This window comes from Bos javanicus, chromosome 24 (assembly GCF_032452875.1).
Source record: "Bos javanicus breed banteng chromosome 24, ARS-OSU_banteng_1.0, whole genome shotgun sequence".
Classification (NCBI taxonomy): domain Eukaryota; kingdom Metazoa; phylum Chordata; class Mammalia; order Artiodactyla; family Bovidae; genus Bos; species Bos javanicus.
Genome location: NC_083891.1, coordinates 45,393,184 through 45,413,666, shown reverse-complemented (window position 1 = coordinate 45,413,666; position 20,483 = coordinate 45,393,184). Strand labels below are relative to the sequence as shown.

Below are 20,483 nucleotides of genomic sequence, written 5' to 3'. Positions count from 1 at the left end.
TGTGAAGTGTGGTTCTCACATCCTTCTGCAGCAATAAGACACAAGGGAGCATTAGTGTCAGGGTCAAGGCTGTGTCTGATCACTGGTTACGCCATGGGTAGAATGGCATTTTCCTTAGCAAGAAAGGATTTGTAATATCATTGGCCTACGGGGGAGCCTATCATGCGATCTTCCAGGGGGGGTCAGAATACCTGTCAAGTTTAACCAAGAACTGGCAGGTTTTAAGGCCCTCTAACATGATGTGTGTTTTCTGGGTAGCTCAAATGGTAAAGAATTTGTCTGCAATGCAGGAGACCTGGGTTTGATCCCTGGGTCAGGAGGATCCCCTGGAGAAGGGCATGGCAACCCACTCCAGTATTCTTGCCTGGAGAATTCCATGGACAGAAGTGCCTGGAGGGCCTAACAGTCTATGGAGTTGCAAAGAGTTGGACACGACTGAGTGAGTAACACTAACATGATGTGAGATGCTGTGCAATTAAGTGCTAAACTGAGTGGACACAATTTAGGGCTAAAAGAATTTGGGTAATACCAGTGGTGTCTGGAGTAGGCAGAGGGAGTTTTACTGAAGGTATGGGCCTCCTGAGGCCCTTCACAAGTTTGAGTGGCATTAGTGAAGGCTGGAAAAGAGGGAATGGCCTTTTAGGAAGACACTTGAGTGTCAGTCAACAGAGGCTCAGTCTGCTTGTGGGCTGTGAGTAGCCTCACGATTGCACTGGAGGGTGTGTGCTGTGAATCACAGGCCATGAGTCCACCCCACTCAGCTCCACAGAGAAAGCGGCGCTCCTTCATGTTTGTATCAGGCATCTATATTGACAGGCACTCTGACATTGGCTTCTTTGTGATACAATACTTGGCAATGGGTCCCTACCGAAGGACCCAGCATCAAAGAAAGCAGAGGTAAGATAATACTACATTATGAAAGAAAAGATAGACTTATGAACCTATTAACCATATAAAACAGCAAAATTATGCTCAAAGCTTTAAATATGGGCAGTATTAGAGTGTATTGGGGTCCCATGTGTAAAGTATACACTCAAGTAATAAATGTAGCAAACTGTAAGCAAACATTAAGCACTCAGTTTTATTTGCTTTCTTAAAATTTGGGAGGAGTAAGCCAAATTTGCCTGCTATTTCCCTTGCATGTATTTCTATGCTTCTCTGTAATGAAACTTTCTACCTGTCAAAACCTCTTTAAACATGGCAGATGTTTGAGAACAGTAGCTGATGAGAACATTTCTCTCACTGAGAAGCAGTTTTAAAATCAAAGCCAACTTGCAATTTCTTTTTGTTATTCCCTCTCCTCTCCACCCAGTTAATTTCCAAAGCTCTGCTGGTTTCAGATCAAATAAAAGTTACCAGCAAATAAGAAGTGATACTTGTCACTTTAAGAAAGTTGTGACAAGTCACTAGGACTTTTGCCTTAAGTTCTTTTTCTTAAGTTTCTTGGGGATTCTTTGGAAACAAGGGCGTTGGGCAGTCTCTCGAAGTCTCTGCCAGCAGTAACTCTCCAGCTTGGGGGTTTGTTGTAGAAATGCTAACAGAGAAGACAGATTTCCTGCCACACAAGCTAAGGACGGAGGCATTGGAGAATGACGTGAGGGAGGAAGCACCGTGGCCTAAGGGAAAGATGAGGTTTGCTTGGTCATTGGCGAGGTCTGCAGGGTGTCAATAACCAGATAAATAAACAGGTAAGCTCCAAAGTAATTGGAGATCAGGAGCGACTGTACTTTCGTGGACCACAAGGTGCAATGATGAGACAGACTTGTAGGGAGACTGTGCAGGTACGGGTCCTGGGAAGGCTCTGCACAAGTTCATGGTGCCTGCCGCAGAACAGCATCAAAGGAGAAAGGCCACAAATGTGAGATAATTGGGGAAGAAGAAGAGATAAGCTCGGGGTGAAGGATGGATGAATCAAAAGTGACATTAAGCGTTAGAGAGCGGAGGAGCCAGAACTCATGATGCGGGTGGGCGACGCACATGGATACTTCCTGGCAGCATCTACAGGAGTGGATAACTGCCTACTGAAAGCGTGTGTCCAAAAATCCCTCCTTAGGAACGTGCACAAAAGAAACGTGTGCACACGGCCACACTGAGGGACCAGTGCCACAGAGTTCAACGCAACTCTACTCCTAACAGCCGAAAAACGGGCAACAAGTCAATTGCCCATCGCCGGCAGAGTAGCTAATGATTCCTTTGCAGAGAAAGTGAGGAGATGACCTACAACTTCACGCAGAGCTATGAATGCATCTCGTAATGTTGAGCAAAAAGCAGCCAGGCACAGAACAGTACAGACTGTGTGATCCCACTTATGCGAAGTTCAAAATAGGCTAAAACTGAGAGAAGTCAGGGTACCAGTCACCACAGGAGGGGGGATCAGGGGGACTTCTGAAATGCTCAATCTGCTGGCTACCTGGGTGTGTTAGTTTGTGAAAAGTACATATCGTATATTTACAATATGTACCCTTAAATGTCTATCATCGCACTTTAATAAAAGTTTAATGACAGTGTAAAGTAAAAGCAATTGAAGGCCTATGACACTGAGTTTGAGATGTCTGGACAGGCAGCTGGAAATCCTCAGGATGCATTTGGAGATGGGGGACTCTGGTCTGCACAAGAATCCAGATCTGGAGACATTTAATTTTGGGGCGTGGGCGGGGGCTGTTTAATCTGAAGAGACAGGAAGAGGGAGCAGTTAGAGCAGCAGTAGGTGCTGTTAGAAGGCTGAAGGCAGATGAGAAAGGAGCAGAGCCATTTATCAGAAGCCTATTCAGCACTTTCCTCCACTGGGACCCCCTGCTTCATTCTGTGAGCCTTGATTTCTGTCCTTTGGGCCTTATATTTTTGTGGGGTGAAGGAAAGGTGTTCCTTTATCCCTTTCGGTGGCATCATATTCCCCGAAAAGCTGAAGAAACAGGGGGCTGGCGAGGTGAACGGTCTAGGCTGGCGAGAGTGGCCTGAGGCACAAGCCCAGCCGTCCGCTTGAAGGCATGTGATGCCGTTGACCATGCAGCTGCCAACCAGGCAGGCGGGCCCCTGGGCAGGAGGGCAGGCCCCACGGAAGGGCCTTGAAGGTCAACCAGAGGGGGTGGGGTGATGCACCACCTGGCTGTCCTGTGTGGGCTGCTAGGCTGGTGCTTTCTCTGTAAGCACGGCAGGTCAGGAGGTCAGGGTGCTGTCGCAAACACCTGTGTGATGCTGGCGGCCAAGGTGATATGGCCATAACAGAGCCAGTACATTTCCTCTGATGGAAAATACCAGGGCAGCAGGGACTACCAAACATAGCCACATAAAACATGGAGGCGTCTGCAGCAATGCAGAAGGAAAATACTTATCAAGATACCTCTGTCTCTCACACATGTCCCAGTGTCCCCACCATGAACTCTTAACCATTACACACGGAGTGGGCAGGAGTGGCAGAGTAGCTGTTTGGGCTGAGCGGGAGACGTCCTGCATGGAAGCCCCTCTGCTCGTTTTCAGGACGCTCCCTCTGTCGTGGGCTGCTACGCCTCCTCCATCCCCGACTGACATTCCTCCTCAGCGGGATGTTGGACGGGTGTGTCAGCCCCCAGGGTAGAAGTGTCCCAGGACCAGTGGCTCTCATTTCCAGAGCCTTTGTTATGTTATTTCCCCCTAGAAAGATGCCCTTGAGAGTCCGAGGGATGGGGTTTCTGATTCTGGGCTTCTGAGCATGATAATGTGAAGATGTGGGGCAAGTTCTGGGCGCTCTCCTCAGTCTTCTCATCTGTAAGATGGGAACGGCGCTCCCAGCGGCGTTGCCCCAGGAGCATGGAGACCCTGGCAGACAGACAGCACACTGTAGTTGTTCTCCATCTCACTTCCATTAACCTCTGCCTGGAATGTCCTGATCGTCAACAGGACCTTGTTTTTCAAGTGGTTTCACTAATTAGATGGTGTACCTGCCTCGCCTGATTCTGGCTCAGCTCCCAGGCTTGGGAGCACCCACTGTGTGGCCCAGGTTAGCTGAGGGCTGGAGTGTTGTTCTGGAAAGGAACACGGTGTCTCCACATCCTCTGAGTGAAGTCACTTCTGTAATTTCTAAAATGTCTTTGAAAAGCTGGTGACTACTTGCACATTTGAATTTGACAGCTCACTTGAAAAAATCGCACGTTTCCGTAGTTAATAATGTTTTGAAAATACAACTGTCGGAGGGCTTCTGGATGCTAGAGTGGTATTGTCTCTTGACCAGGTATCAGTTACATGAAGTGTGTTCATTTACTAGAAACTTATTTATGAAGTGTTCACTCTTTGGCTACAGGTTTTCTGAGCCCGGTCATTTGAATTCATAGTAGGCACTGAAGACTGTTATGGAGTGACTGCTGGCTCAGCCTGAGGGTCAGAGGTCTTGGACCAGAGTCTAAAGAGGACCTTGAAAAGGTCACTTTAAGGCTACCTCTGGTAGGCAAGGAGACCCCATCAGCTTGTTACCAGCCAGACCAAAAATGTTAGAGCCGAGGTGTGCACAAAGAATGGACACTAATTTTGCCTCGAGGGTCAGGAAACTCCTCAAAAAAAAAATGCCAGTGACATTTGAGCTGGGTATTGAAGACTGAAGAGGGGTGTATCTGGTGGGAAGAAAGAGACGGCAAGAATAGTAGCACAAAGACAGTAAAATTAAGGGCAAAACTGGGTCTGAGGCTCAGAAAATATTCTAATGTGGCAGAGCTTAGTGTGTCAGTGTGTGTGTGATTAACGGGAAGCGAGGCTAAAGAAGTAAGCAGCGGTTGGACCATGAAGCACTTTGTCGAGCTCGGGAGTTGGGATTTATCCTTCAGGTGGTAGGCTCTCTGAAGGCTGCTAAGTAGGAGAGCCCACCGCGGCTTCTCCACCACTACCCTCTCTATCACCAGCCTCAGCAGCTCCACAACCACCAACCTCACCACCACCTCCACCTCCTCCACCAGCACCCTCACCATAACCCCCATTTCCACTACTTCCTTCCCCACTAAGCATCTGCCTGCAATGTGGGAGACCTGGGTTCGATCCCTAGGTCGGGAAGATCCCCTGGAGATGGAAATGGCAACCCACTCCAGTACTCTTGCCTGGAAAATCCCATGGATGGAGGTTCATGGGGTCGCAAAGAGTCAGACATGACTGAGCGACTTCACTTTCTTCTTTCCTTCCACCGCCACCTCCTTCACTAAAGTATCTACTGCAATAACTGCCTTCGCAGAGTGAATTATCAAAATGATAATTATAGCACAATTAATTAGGGAACAACACCTAGATGTCACTTATATTTTACTACCTAACAAGGCCTGGGGAAGGACACAGAGAGAGTGTGGAGCCTGGAGCCGAGCCCCTTGGTGGGAAGGGAGGCTCCCCTTTGCTAACCTGCATTCTTCGGCTCACCATTGGTGTCATGAACTGTGCTTTATGCAAAATGATAAGATCCAGACCAAAAATTATTGAGGAGACAGAGAGGCTTCTGAATATAGGCATGCAAGACAGCCAAGAAGAAACAGATTTGCTTATAACTTGTTGATAATACAATTTTTAGAACTTGTGTTTTTTTTTTTTTTTTGCAATTCAAGGTTTCAGGATTTCAAGCAATGCAAATCACTGCCTATGGTAGAAAAACAATAGCCATGAGCACTACCTTTACTGTCTCATTTAACTGTTAAAAGAACTACAGTAACAGGTTCATATGTTTCCTTGTTCATATGAGAAACTTGTGCTCAGAGGATTAGACAAGTTCCCCAGGGCTTCACAACTCATAAGAGGTTTTTAAAAAACAGCTCTTCGCTCTCATGTGATCTGACGTCCTTTTGGGAATCGGTGAGTTGGGGCACAGGCCTGAGACTGGGAGATTATACCCTGGGTGGAGAGTCTGTAGTGGAAAAGAATACTGAGGGGAGAGGACTCGCATGGCTTTCGGAGGTGCTCTGGTGCCCTCTGGTGGCAACGCAAAGGTATCACGGACCAAGGTACACAGGATGCACGCACATACACATGAAAAAGGGCACGAAGTGGGCAGTGGAAATGGGGACGGGAAAGAAAGAAGTACAGGAAGGGCGGAGTCATTCTGGTCCCACTTACCTCTCAGGGTCTGTCCCCCCTTCCACCTCCTCACACTATTTTGCTTTCTCCCTTAATCCAAGGATGAGCCGCAGAGCTTTGGTGTTAACAGGAATCAACAGAGAGCCTGTCAGCGCAGCATCTGAGCTCCAGCTTGAGGGTTTCTGATTGCTAGGTCTGAAAGGGCCCCAGCAATCTGCCCTTAAAAACCAGGTTATTCTGATGCAGGTGGTTCTTGGATCACACTTTCAAAAAAAAAAAGTGCTATTTAATATTTACCTTAAAAAATGATGCTTCATTATAAACAAAAACTGTGCATCCTAAACCAGTTAGCAAAGTGATCCAGGGGAACTCACAGATTACTGACTTATTTCTGCTCTCATCTGGTTAAAGATGAAAACATGAAGTGAAAGTTGCTCAGTCGTGTCTGACTCTTTGCAACCCCATGGACTATACAGTCCATGGAATTCTCCAGACCAGAATACTGGAATGGGTAGCCATTCCCTTCTCCAGGGGATCTTCCTGACCCAGGAATTGAACCGGGATCTCCTGCACTGCAGGTGGATTCTTCACCAATGGAGCCACTAGGGAAGCCCAAGAATACTGGAGTGGGTAGCTTATCCTTTCTTCAGGGGATCTTCCTGACCCAGGAATTGAACCGGGGTCTCCTGCATTGCAGGTGGATTCTTTACCAGCTGAGCTACCAGGGAAGCCCTAAAGATGAAAAACAAACAACAAAACAAACAACCTCCAGCCATACTGGTGGCTTAATTCTCAAAGAGGAAAGTTAGAACATTTTAAGAGCATTCAAATGAGTAAATCTGTTAAAAGAGTGGATCCCAAACTTGAGTTTCTTGGAAGCATGCTTCTAGAGAAGTTGATATGTGCCCACATAAAAAGCCTTCACTGATAAAGTAAGAGATCCATCAGATATGCTGGTACTAAAGTCTTTGAGACTACAGTATGGAAAGATGCTTAATTTTATTCAGCTTAATATACCTAGAACTTGTTGGGTCATGTGACTTTTTTTCCTGTTTTTTTTTTTTTTGTAACATGTTTATTAAAGTTCTCAATAGACCAGCTTCGGAAATACTACCCTAGAATAATAAGAATGTAAATTAAAGATTTTTCTGGGTTCTGGAAAAAACTCCAATAAGTGGGAAAGAGTAGTCTTATATAAATGATGCTAACTAAATATTCATATGTAAAAGACTAAGAATTTTACCTCACACCACATATAAGAATTAACTCAAAATAGATAAGAGACCTAAATATAAGAGTTAAAACTGTTAAACTCTTAAAAGAAGTGTTTTCATGACCTTGGCTTAGGCAATGATCTCTTAGATATGACACCAAAAGCATAAGCAAGAAAAGAAAAAATAACTTGGACTCATGACAATTAAAAGCCTTTGGATTTCCAAGGACACCATCAAGAAAGTGAAAGGACAGCTCATAGAATGGCAAAACATAGTTGCAAGTTATATGTCTCATAAGGGACTTGTATTCAGAATCTGTAAGGAACTCTTACAACTCAGTAATCAAAAGACAACCTAATTTTAAAAATGGGCAAAAGATGTAAATAGATGTATCTCCAAAGAAGATAACACAAGTGTCCATTAAGGACATGAAAAAATGCTTAACATCATTAATCATTAAGAAAATGCAAATCAAGACCACAATGGGATATCACTTCACACCCACTAGGAGAGCTATAATTAAAGACAGATAATATAACTGTGGAGAAGTGGGGGAAATTGGAACTCTAATACATCCCTGCTGGTAAAAATGTAAAATGGTGCAGCCATTTCAGAAAACAGTCTGACAGCCCCTCAAAAGGTTAAATAAATAGTTACCATACACCTAAGTAATTCCCCTCCCATGTATGCGCTGAAATGAAATTAAATCACACAAAAATGTGTACATGAACATTTATAGTGGCGTAATTCGTAACAGCCAAAAGTGGAAACAACACAAATACTCATTAACTGATGAATGGAGAAACAAAAAGTGGTATAAGAACACAATGGGATCTATTCAGCCATAAAAGAGAGGAAATTCTAATTCCTGCTGGAGTGTGATGATCTGGAAAGCCTTATTTCTGCCAAGTAAAAGTCACATTTTCATATATGTGAAATGTCCAGAATATGCAAATCTGTAGGGACAGAGAGCTGATTAATGTTGACCTAGGGCTTTGGAGAGGCTGGGGGAAAGTGGGGAATGACTGCCAACGAGTACAGAGTTTCTTTCGCAGGTGATGAAAATGTTCCAAAATTGATGATGGTGATGCTTTTTATACAATTCTGTGAATATTATATGCTTCGGTGGGTGAATTGGATGGTATGTAAATTGTATCTTAATAAAAGTGTTATAATAAATTTACAGGTTTTTTCTTCCATAGAGGCAGTGGAAAGTTCTTGAGAATTATGTATGAAAACAAATATTTATTTAACAATTAAGTGTTTAGTCTATCTTGACCACCTTTAACAAGACCTATTGCCTGCTCGAGCTAAAATGATAACAAGGACATAAAGTTTGAAAAATACACATTCCTAAGGGTAGTGGAGACAAGATGGTAGAGTAGAAGGAAGTGAGCTCACCTCTCATGAAAACACCAAAATCACAACTGCTTAAGAACCACTGACAAACAAAACAAAAAAACCCACTGGAATCTCCCAAAAACCATACGCTATGTCCAAAGACAAAGAGGAGGCCACAGTGAGATGGTAGGTGGGGTGCATTTGTAATAAAAGCAAATCCTGGGTGGGTGACACACAACAGGAAAATAATTATCTCACAGAGTGAAGGTTCTGAGCCCCACGTCAGGTTCCCCAGCTTGGGGGTCTGGCATTGAGAAGAGAAGGCCCTGCAGCATTTGGCTTTGAAGGCCAGTGGGGTTTGATCCTAGGAATTTCATCGGATTGGGGGAACAGAAATCCCACTCTTAGAGAGTATGCATAAGGTATTGTGCATACCAAGAATCAGGGGGAAAATCAGTGACCTCATAGAAGCCTGGGCCAGCCCTACCTGCTGGTACTGGAGGGTCTTCTGTGGAGGTGGGGGTGGCTGTGGCTCACTCTGGGGGCAAAGACACTGTTGGCAGTAGTTCTAGGAAGTACTCATTGGTATGGGCCCTCCTGGAGGCTGCCATTTTCTCACCAAGACCTGGCCCCATCCAGCAGCCTATATGCTCCAGTGTGGGATGCCTTAGGCCAAACAGCCAACAAGGCAGTCCCATCAGTCAGTATTCCTGACCCCACAGCTGTCTACTAAACACATCTCTTGACATGACCCTGCCCACCGGAGGGATAGGACCCAGCTCCATCCACCAGTGTGAAGGACCAGTCCCTCTCACCAGGAAGCCTGGAAAACTCTCATAGACCAGACTCATCCACCAAGGATCAGACAGCAGAAGAAAAAGAATTACAATTGTAGCCCCCAGAACAGAAACTGCAATTACAGAAAGCTAGATAAAGGGAGATGGCAGAGGAATCTGTTCTAGAAGGAACAAGATAAAACCCCAGAAAAACAATTAAGTGAAGTGGAGATATGCAATTGATCTGAAAAAGAATTCAGAGAAATGATAGTAAGGATGATCCAAGATTTCAGAAAAAGAATGGAGGCACAGATCAAAATGTTTAACTAGAGCTAGAAGCTGGAGCTAGAGCTAGAAGATCCATAGAACAAATAATCAGAGACAAGCAATGCAATAAGTCAAATGCAAAAATGCACTGCTGCTGCTGCTGCTAAGTCGCTTCACTCGTGTCCAACTCTGTGCAACCCCAGAGATGGCAGCCCACCAGGCTCCCCTGTCCCTAGGATTCTCCAGGCAGGAACACTGGAGTGGGTTGCCATTTCCTTCTCCAATGCATAAAAATGCACTAGAAGGAATCAATGGCAGAATAAATGAGGCAGAAGAATGAATAAGTGAGCTGAAAGACAGAATGGTGGAAGTCACTGCAGTGGAACAGAATAAAGAATGAAAAGAAATGATAGTCTAAGAGACCTCTGTTGGTTATTAAATGATCAACATTTGCATTACAGAGGTCTCAGAAGGAGAAAAGAGAGAGAGAGGACCTCAGGGAATATTTGAAAAGGCAATAGCTGAAAACTTCCCTAACATGGGAAAGAAAACATTTACCCAGGTCCAGGAAGCAAAGAGAAACCCAGGCAGGATAAACTCAAGGAGGAACGTTCTGGGATACATAATAATCAAACTGACGAAAATTAAAGACATAGAGAAAATATTTTTAACAAGGGAATATCAATAAATAACATACAAGGGAACTCCCATAAAGTTATCAGTTGATTTTTCAGCAGAAACTCGGCAGGCAGAAGTGAGGGTCACAATACATTTAAAGTGGTGAAAGAGAAGAACCTACAACCAAGAACACGCCACCTACCAAGTCTCTCATTCAGATTTGATGTAGAAATCAGAAGCTTTATAGACAAGCAAAAGCTGAGAGAATTCAGCACCAGCAGACCAGCTTTGCAACAAGTGCTAAAGGAACTTCTCTGGGCAGAAAGGAAAAGGCCACAACCAGAAACATGAAAATTATGAATGAAAAAGTCCACCAATAAAGGCAAACATACAATAAAGGGAGGGCTTCATCTACACGAATATGAAATCAGCACTCATGAGAAGAGGAGAGCACAATGCAGGATACTGCAAATGTATTTGAAATGAAAAGAACGGCAACTCCAATCTTGTTTACATACAGACTGCTGTATCAAAACCTCATGGCAACCAAAAATGAAAACTATACAATAGATACCCATATACACACAAAGAAAAAGGGATCCAAACACAACACTAAAGTTAGTCATCAAATCACAGAGAAGAAAACAAAAGAAGAGTGGGAGCAGAAAGACCAGCAAAAACACATCAAAACAATGAGTAAAATGGCAATAAGAACATACATATCAATAATTACTTTAAACATAAACAAATCAAATGCTTCAACCAAAAGACACAGACTGATTGAATGGATACAAAAATAAGACATGTATATATGTTGTCTGTAAGAGACTGCTTCAGATCTAGCGACACATACAGACTGAAAGTGAGGGGATAGAAGAAACTTATTCCATGCAAATAGAAATAAAAAAAACTGGAGTAAAAATACTCATATCATATGAAATTAACTTTAAAATAAAGATTGTTACAAGAGACAAAGAAGGACACTACATAATGATCAAGGGATCAATCTAAGAGTAAGATATAGAATAGTAAATATATAGGCACCCAACATAGGCAAATAGTAACAGTCATAAAAGGAGAAATTGACAGTAATATAATAATAGTGGGGGAATTTAACACCCCAGTTTCCTCAATGGACAGGTCAAACAGGGACAGAAAATCAGTTAGGAAACACAGGCCTTACATGACACATTGAGATCAATGGACCTAACTGATATTTATACAGAATCCCATCCCAAAGCAGCAGAATAAACATTTTTTTCAAATGCAGATGAAATCCTCTCCAAGATTGATCACATACTGGGCCACAAAGTGAGCCTCGGCAACTTTAAGAACACTGAAATCATATCAAGCATCCTTTCCAACTACAATGCTATGAGATTAGAAATCAACTATAAGAAAAAACTGTAAAAAACACAGACACACGGAAGCTAAACAATATGCTACTAAAAAGCCAGTGGGTCACTGAAGACATCAAAGAGAAAATAAAAAACCAAACGAAACTAGAGACAAAAGAAAACAAAAGCATGATGATGCAAAGCCTATGAGACGCAGCAAAAGCAGTGCTAAGAAGGAAGTTTATAGCAATGCAATCTTACATCAAGAAACAAGAAAAATCTCAAATAAACAATCTAAACTTACAGCGAAAGCAGCTAGAGAAAGAACAAAACCCAAAGTTAGTAGAAGGAAAGTAAAAAAGATGAGACAGAAATAAACGAAATAGAGATGGAAAAAATTGAAAAGATAAATGAAAATAAAAACTGGTTCTTTGAACAGATGGGGCTTCCCAGGTGGCTCTGGACTAAAGAATCCACCTGCCAATGCAGGAGATGCAAGAGACACAGGTTTTATCCCTGGGCCAAGAAGATTCCCCAGAGGAGGAAATGGCAGCCCACTTTAGTATTCTTGCCTGGAGAATCCCATGGACAGAGGAGTCTGGTGGGCTAAAAGTCCACAAAGAGTCAGACATGACTGAGTGAGCATGCACACACACTCTTTGTAAAGATAAACAAAGTGGGTAAAACTTTAGCCAAACTCATCAAGAAAAAAAGGGAGAGGGCTCACATTAATAGAATTAAAAATGAAAAAGGAGAAGTTATGATCGATGCCACAGAAATACAAAGGATTACCACAAGCAATTATATGCCAATAAAATGGACAACCTAGAAGAAATGGACAAATTCTTAGAAGGTACAAGACTGAACCAGAAAGATATAGAAAATATAAACAGACCTATTGCAAATACTGAAACTGAAATGATGATAAAGAAACTTCTGACAAACAAAAGTCCAGGACCAGATGGCTTCACAGGTGAATCCTATCAAACATTTAGAGGAGAGTTAATACTTATTCTTCTGAAATGCTTTCAAAAAATTGCAGAGAAAGGAACACTCCCAAACTCACGCTATGAGGCCACCGTCACCCACACATCAAAACTAGAAAAAAGATATCACAAAAAAAGAAATTTACAGGCCAATATTACTGATGAACATAGATGCAAAAATTCTCAACAAGATACTAGCAAACTGAGTCAAACAATACATTAAGAGGGTTGTACACCATTATCAAGTGGGATTTATCCCAAGGTTGCAAGGATACTTCAATATCCGCAAATCAATCAATGTGATATACCACATTAACAAATTGAACAATAAAAACCATGTAATGATTTCAATAGACGGAGAAAAAACTTTTGACAAAATTCAATACCCATTTATGACACAAATTCTCCAGAAAGAGGGTATAGAGGGAGACTATTTCAACATAATAAAGGCCATATATACAAAGCTACAGCTAACATCATACTCAACTGTGAAATACTAAACACATTTCCTTTTAGATGAGGAATAAGAGGAGGATGTCCACTCTCACCACTTTTATTCAACATGGTTTTGGAAGTCCTAGCCATAGCAATCAGAGAAATGAAAGGAATCCAAGTTGAAAAAGAAGTAAAACTGTCGTTGTTTGCAGATGACATACTATACACAGAAAATCCTAAAGATGCTACTAGAAAACTACTAGAGCTTGTCAATGAATTTGGTGAGGTTTCAGGATACAAAATTAGTACACATAAATCTCTTGCATTTCTACACATTAACAATGAAAGATCAGAAAGAGAAATTGAAGAAACTAATTCCATTTACTCCTGCATCAAAATGAATAAAACACCTAGGAATAAACCTACCTAAGGAAGCAAAAGACCTACACTCTGAAAACTATAAGATGCTGATGAAAAAAACTGAAGACGACACAGACAGATGGAAAGATATACCATGTCCTTGGACTGGAAGAATCAATACTGTTAAAATGACTATATCACCCAAAGCAGTCTACAGATTCATTGCAATCCCTATCAAATTACTACTGGCATTTTTTACAGAATTAGAATAAAAAAATTTACAATTTGTATGGAAACAGAAAAAACCCCAAATAGCCAAAGTAATCTTGAGAAAGAAAAATAGAGCTGGAGGAATCAGGCTCCCTGGCTTCAGAGTGTACTACAAAGCTACAGTCATCAAAACATTATGGTACTGGCACAAAAAGAGAAATATAGGTCAATGGAACAGGAAAGAAAACCCAGAAATAAACCCACACACCTATGATCAATTAGTCTATGATAAAGAAGACAAGAATACACGGTAGAAAAAGACAGTCTCTTCAATCAATGGTGCGGGAAAACTGGACAGCTACATGTAAAAGAATGAAATCATAACATTCTTTAATACCACAGACAAAAATAAACTCAAAGTGGATTAAAAACCTATATGTAAGACTGAATACTATAAAACTCTTAAAAAAACATAGGTGGAACACTCTTTGATATAAATTGCATCAATATCTTTTTCAATGCATCTCCTAGAGTAATGGAAATAAAAATAAACAAATGGGATCTAATTAAACCCAAAAACTTTTGCACAGCAGAGGAAACCATAAATGAGACGGAAAGACAACTCACAGAATGGGAGAAAATATTTGCAAACTATGTGACTGACAGGATTAATCTCCAAAATTTGGCTAACAACTGATGGCTCAATATAGAAACAAACAACCCAATCCAAAAATGGGCAGAAGGCCTAACTAGACATTTATTCAATGAAGATGTACACATGGCCAAGAGTCACATGAAAAAGTGCTCAACATCACTAATTATTGAAATGTAAAAAAGTGTTAGTTGCTCAATCATGCCTGATTCTTTGCGACCCCATGCACTGTAGCCCACCAGGCTCATCTGTCCATAATTCTCCAGGCAAGAATACTAGAGTGGGGTAGTCATTCCCTTCTCCAGGGGATCATTGCTGTTGCTGCTGTTGCTAAGTCGCTTCAGTCGTGTCCGACTCTGTGACCCCATAGACGGCAGCTCACCAGGCTCCCCCGTCTCTGGGATTCTCCAGGCAAGAACACTGGAGTGGGTTGCCATTTCCATCTCCAATGTATGAAAGTGAAAAGTGAAAGTGAAGTCGCTCAGTCGTGTCTGACTCTTAGTGACCCCATGGACTGCAGCCTACCAGGCTCCTCTGTCCATGGGATTTTCCAGGCAAGAGTACTGGAGTGGGGTGCCATTGCCTTCTCTGCAGGGGATCATTAGAGAAATGCAAATCAAAACTACAATGAGGTATCACCTCACACCAGTCAGAATGGCCTTCATCAAACAGTCTACAAACAATATATGTTGGAGAGGATGTGAAGAAAAAGGAACCCTCCTACACTATTGGTGGGAATGTAAATTGGTATAGCCACTATGGAGAACGGTATGGAGGTTCCTTAAAAAACTAAACACAGAACTACCATATGATTCAGCAATCCCACTCCTGGGTGTATAGCTGGGGAAAATCATGGTTCGAAGGGATACATTCACCCCAGTGTTCACTGCAGCTCTGTTTACAATAGCCAAGATATGAAATCAACCTAAATGTCCATCAACAGATCTATGGATAAAGAAAATGTGATAGATACATGCACAGGAATATTACTCAGCTATAAGAAGAATGAAATAAGTCATTTGCAGCAACACTGGTGGGCTTGGAGATTATCATATTAAGTGAAGTAAGTCAGAGAAGGACAAATATCATGGTATCACTTATATGCAGAATCTAAATGATACAAATGAACTTATTTACAAAAGTAGAATAGACTCACAGACTTAGCAAAGAAATTTATGGTTACCAAAGGGGAAGCATGGGGGAGACAGATAAATCAGGAGTCTGGGATTGGCATATATACACTACTATATTGGAGTGGGTTGCCATTCCCTTCTCTAGGATCTCCCAACCTAGGGATCAAACCTGCGTCTCCTGTATTGGCAGGCAGATTCTTTACCACTCAGTTACCTGGGAAGCCCTATATATATACAATGGGCTTCCCATATATACAGGAGATAATGAATGAGGACCTACTATATAGCACAGGGAAGTCTACTCAATATCGTATAATAACATAAATGAGAAAAGAATTTGAAAATGAATAGATGTATGTATAACTGAATCATTTTGCTGTACACCTGAAACCAACCCAATATTGTAAGCCAACTATATTCCAATATAAAATAAAAACTTAAAAAAAAATGTTCCTGGAGAAAAGACGGGGAAAACATTCTGTTTGAACTGTCTAATAATGTGCCTAATGACATTCATGGTAGCTTAGTTGAGAGTATTAACAGTATCTTACTTTACTCTTTCTGGAACTTTTAATATGTGTGATCGTCCAAGGAAGGCAGGGTGGGGATTATCATCTCCATTTTATCGGTGAGAAAACAGGTTCAAGGACAGGAAATGCCTTGTTCCAGGTCACAGAAAGAAATGGGACATGGGCTGAGGTCTTTGGACTCCACGTCCAATGCTTTGGTTACACCAGTGCGGTTTCCTTCAGTTGTCATGACTGTCCCCCCACAGATCTCCATGTCACTTACTGGTGTTCAATAGCTCAAAGCCTCCTTTGTTTAATTTCCTTGGCCAGAGTCCCTAGTCCAGGCTGGTTACTTTTATCGGTCTCCAGTCGATCATGCCTGACTTAACAAACATTCTCACACTGTCCTCAAGTTCCATCCTTGCTTAAGAGACTCCAAGGGCAACCATGAACGTTTGGGTGTGAGTTCTGGCTAAGAGATTTATGAACCGGGTATTTGTGTATACAACTTTTAACTTACTAGATTCTTGGGTATTTGATCTGTAAAATGGGAATAAGATGATCAACCCTACAAGAACTATGAGATTTAACTGAGATTTTACTTACAGTTCTTCATGGCCACGTCTGTCTCACCTGATCCTACTCCCTGACCTTGCATCGAATCTGAAGTATTTTGCTTAGCTCGCAAGGCCTTTGGAAACCTCTTCCCTTTCCAAAAGCCACACAGAGCACACAAGGGCCAACATCACACTCTTTGGTGCTGGGCTACTTTCCAGTGAATTTTCTGGTCTTAGTCGTCTCTCACCTTGAAAATCCCTGTCAAAGTGTGGTGATGAATCATGGAATAAGGGTCAGAAAAAGCTCTAGCTCTATCCTAATAATCCAGATCTTCTGAATCACACCCCTTGGGTGGTACTGGTAGAAAAGCACAAAATATTTTTCATAAGCTCTGCCATTGTTACACCCCCTCCTGCACCGCCGTTACACAGTAGCTATAAATTCTAAGCTTCTTGAAGCCAGGAGAAGTTACAGGGTCTTTGTTGCTATCACATTATTTAGCACAGATTTAGGCACCTAATAGGACTTAACATCAATACTTCTGTGATTGAAGAGACAATTCCGTGCTCAGCTTACTAGTTCTCAAACTCCACCAGCACCAGCATCACCTGGATTGCTGGTTCCCACCCCCAGAGTCTCTGACTTAATAGGTCTGGGGCAGTGCCTGGGAATTTATATCCCTAACATGTTCCTAGGTGATTCTGATGTGGCTGGTCTGGGGACTACAACCTGTCTCCGTTCAAGTCTGGCCTAAAGACCAGCAGCATCAGCACCACATGGGAACCTGTAAAATTGCAGCGGCTCAGGCCCTCTGCTGTAGCTTTGTTCTGGGCCTCTATGTGAAACCTGCTGTCACCCCACCCAGAGCCCCCTCTCCTATGCTCCTCCCTCAGTCCTTCATATACTCTGGAAGATCGGCCTTCTCAAGTCACTGGGTGATGCTTGTAGAAATGCAGTTTCCTGGTCCTCTTCACCTGTTGAGTCCCAGTCTCTGAAGGTGGGGCCCCAGGATCTGCTTTTGAGCCAACATTGCCTTGTTTAAGGATGCACCTTCTGGAATTATTTGCTAAAGTAGGGATTGGTTTGTTGTTAAGTTGTTTACCAAACACTTAGCACTGCCAGGACCTGGAGTTGGGGGGGGGGTGCCCGAGAGATGCATGATCTGGCCCTCAGAGAGCTTTTAGCATGTGGAGAAGATGGTTTAGTGAACAAGTCACGGTGTGATAGGCGCACAGGAACTCAAGTCATGGAGGTGGTCTCTGCTCATACACACCCGTGTTGGGGTGAAGTCCCGCTAAACGTCTCTATACCAGGGGGATCAGACTGGGAGGGGGAAGGTTGGCTGCTCTTTTCTCCTTTCTACTGTGAAGGATTTTGCTTGTTGATCATGAGTGGGATCTCCTGAGTCTTGCCTTGACTCTAGTTGGGAGAGCCATGAACATTTCCCAGGTTTCCTGGCCTTCAGAGTGGCAGGTGCCATCTCTCTCTGCATATCCCTCTTCCCTGGGTACTTGCCTTTTTCACTGTGTGGTCCGTTGGTGGATATTGGAGAATCATGTTGCTGTCTCAGGCTGTCACCAATGAGGAAGGAGTTTGGAAAGCAGAGGGGAGCTTTGAAGGTGTTGCCATGGGAGAGAGCTCAGCCTCTGGCAAGAGCCCCGTGCAGAACCGGCTACGTAATTCAAAGGTCCAGGGCAAAATGTAAATGCGGGTCTACTTAGCCAAAAATTAAGACTTTTGAGATGATGATAGAATAGCATTAAACCAAAGTGGTAGCCCACGTGACTGCATAGGGCCCATGCCCAGGAGTCCAGTCTCAGCCCGGGAAACGAGACAGACTATATTTGCAAATAACTTGCCTGTCAGGGGATAAGATGGTCTGTGTAGGAGAGAACTGGGGGAAGAAGAAAATAAAGGAGGCAATGCCCTATTTTTCTCACCATGGCTTAGAGGATTTACTTGAGTAGAACTGTGTCTGAGTTTACTTGAGTTTAACTCTCTCTCACTGCTCCTAGAGAAGAGGGTGGGGTGCTCTGGGGCATGTGAATCCCGGTCCCTATCCACGGGGGCCTTGGAGCCTGTTTCTGTTGAGAACCTGGGACCAAGGCCAAGGAGCCAAGCTGGGATCCCAGGGGAACGGGATGCTCAGGCTCAGGAATGGTGGTGGATACTCTGACCCCCGCCCCAGGCTCTCTGTCCTGCCTTCCTGGTCCTCACATCAATCTTTCCCCCTGCTTTCTCTGCTTTATGCCTGCCCTATGCCAGGGTAGCCACAGACTAGTTGAGCACCCATGTCTCTTGGGGAGTTTAAAAACAAAAGAACCGTCAGATGAGCTGAACAGGTCTTTGGTGGAGCCAGGAGCACAGCTAAAATATGTCTAGGTTCAGAGGTTAAGAATTGGACCCCAGAGCCAGGACAACCGTCCCTTGACAAAATAATGCTGCCTTGGTTCCTCCCACATGATGCTAGGTCACTTCAGTCGTGTCCAACTCTGCGAAACACTATGAAAACTGCTCCTTCCTTGGCCCAACTTAGAGGTTCTAATGGAGCTGCTCTGACTGCGGCCTGTGGCCACTGGGGTTTTTAAATGCTCTGCTGCCCTGGTAACTAGACTTGCAATCATTTTGAAATGTATGGAAACATCAAATCACTGTGCTGTCTACCAGGAACTAATAGTGTTATAGGGCACTGATATTTCAAAAACAAACAAACACTCATAGAAAGAGACCAGATTTGTGGTTGCCAGAGATGGGGAGCAGGTAGGTGGCTGGATGAAGGTGGTTAAAAGATACAAACTCCCAATTATAAGATAAATAAGTACTAGGGATGTGATGTACAACACAATCAATGTAATTAACACTGCTCTACATTATATGGGAGAAGGCAATGGCACCCCACTCCAGCACTCTTGCCTGGAAAATCTCATGGATGGAGGAGCCTGGTAGGCTGCAGTCCATGGGGTCGCTAAGAGTCGGACACAACTGAGCGACTTCACTTTCACTTTTCACTTTCATGCATTGGAGAAGGAAATGGCAACCCACTCCAGAGCTCTTGCCTGGAGAATCCCAGGGATGGGGGAGCCTGGTGGGCTGCCGTCTATGGGGTCACAGAGTCGGACACGACTGAAGTGACTTAGCAGCAGCAGCAGCTACATTATATATGAAAGTTAAGGGAGCAAATTCTCCAAGTTCTCATCAGGAGGAAAACATTTTATTTTTTCTATTTCTTTAATGTTGTATTTATATGAGATGATGGATGTTCACTAAACTTATGATCATCATTTCATGAAGTGTGCATGCCAGGTCATTACGCTGCACCCCTTAAACTTACACAGAGTGGCGGGTCACTTGTATCTCGTTAAACTGGAAGAAAAAACTGCTCTGCTGTCTGATTTGCTCTCTTCCTGCCCCCAGGACTCTCCTTATCATGTCTGCCGAGGCCACACCATAGGGGACAGTCTCTCTCTAGCATTCTGGTGGGCCAGCAAGTAGTGGGGACAGGAGTGAGAACCACCCCATCCCCATCCCATTCCTGGCTCTGCCATGAAGGGTGGAACCTCACCTCAGCACCAAAACCCACCTGCTGTTTGCTCTCACCGACTCAATGGACGTGAGTTTGAGTAAACTCCAGGAGTTGGTGATGGACAGGGAGGTCTGGCGTGCTGCAGTCCATGGGGTCGCAGAGTCAGACCCGACTGAGCGACTGAACTGAACTGAGTTAGAGGACCACCTGGCTCGTCTGCACGTGCTCCCTGCATTTCTCTGTGTTGGGCTTTTCTCCGTCTTCTTTATTTCTTATTGCAGGCGTCTACCCGGTCAGGACTTCCTGCACGCGGGTCTTGTGGAGCTTCCCTTCCTGCCCATTTTTCTGTCCACCTGCGGCAGCAGCTGCAACCACCACTGCCCTCCCAGCTCTCCACGCCCCGGCCACCCCGCACCCGACAGCCTTCGACCTCATCCTGTACCTGCTGGTACGGCACCCCTGCAGCTCCTCGCCTCTCGGCACTCTTCTCGGCCAGACCAGCGCTGCTTGTGCCCACGGAGCCAGGGAGACGGGCTCTGGGCCCAG

At 43.7% G+C, this 20,483-nt stretch overlaps 1 protein-coding gene across 2 annotated transcripts in view; it reads right to left on the bottom strand.

The window, feature by feature from the left end:
* Window positions 1-20,483, bottom strand: part of LOC133237693 (urea transporter 1) — a 56,279-nt gene extending 35,796 nt beyond the window's left edge. The window contains exon 1 of one of the 2 annotated variants that reach the window (XM_061400053.1): window positions 20,380-20,483. The gene's annotated coding sequence lies outside the window, so the exon portion shown is untranslated. The remainder of the gene's footprint in view (window positions 1-20,379) is intronic. The other variant, XM_061400056.1, reaches the window with a different exon arrangement.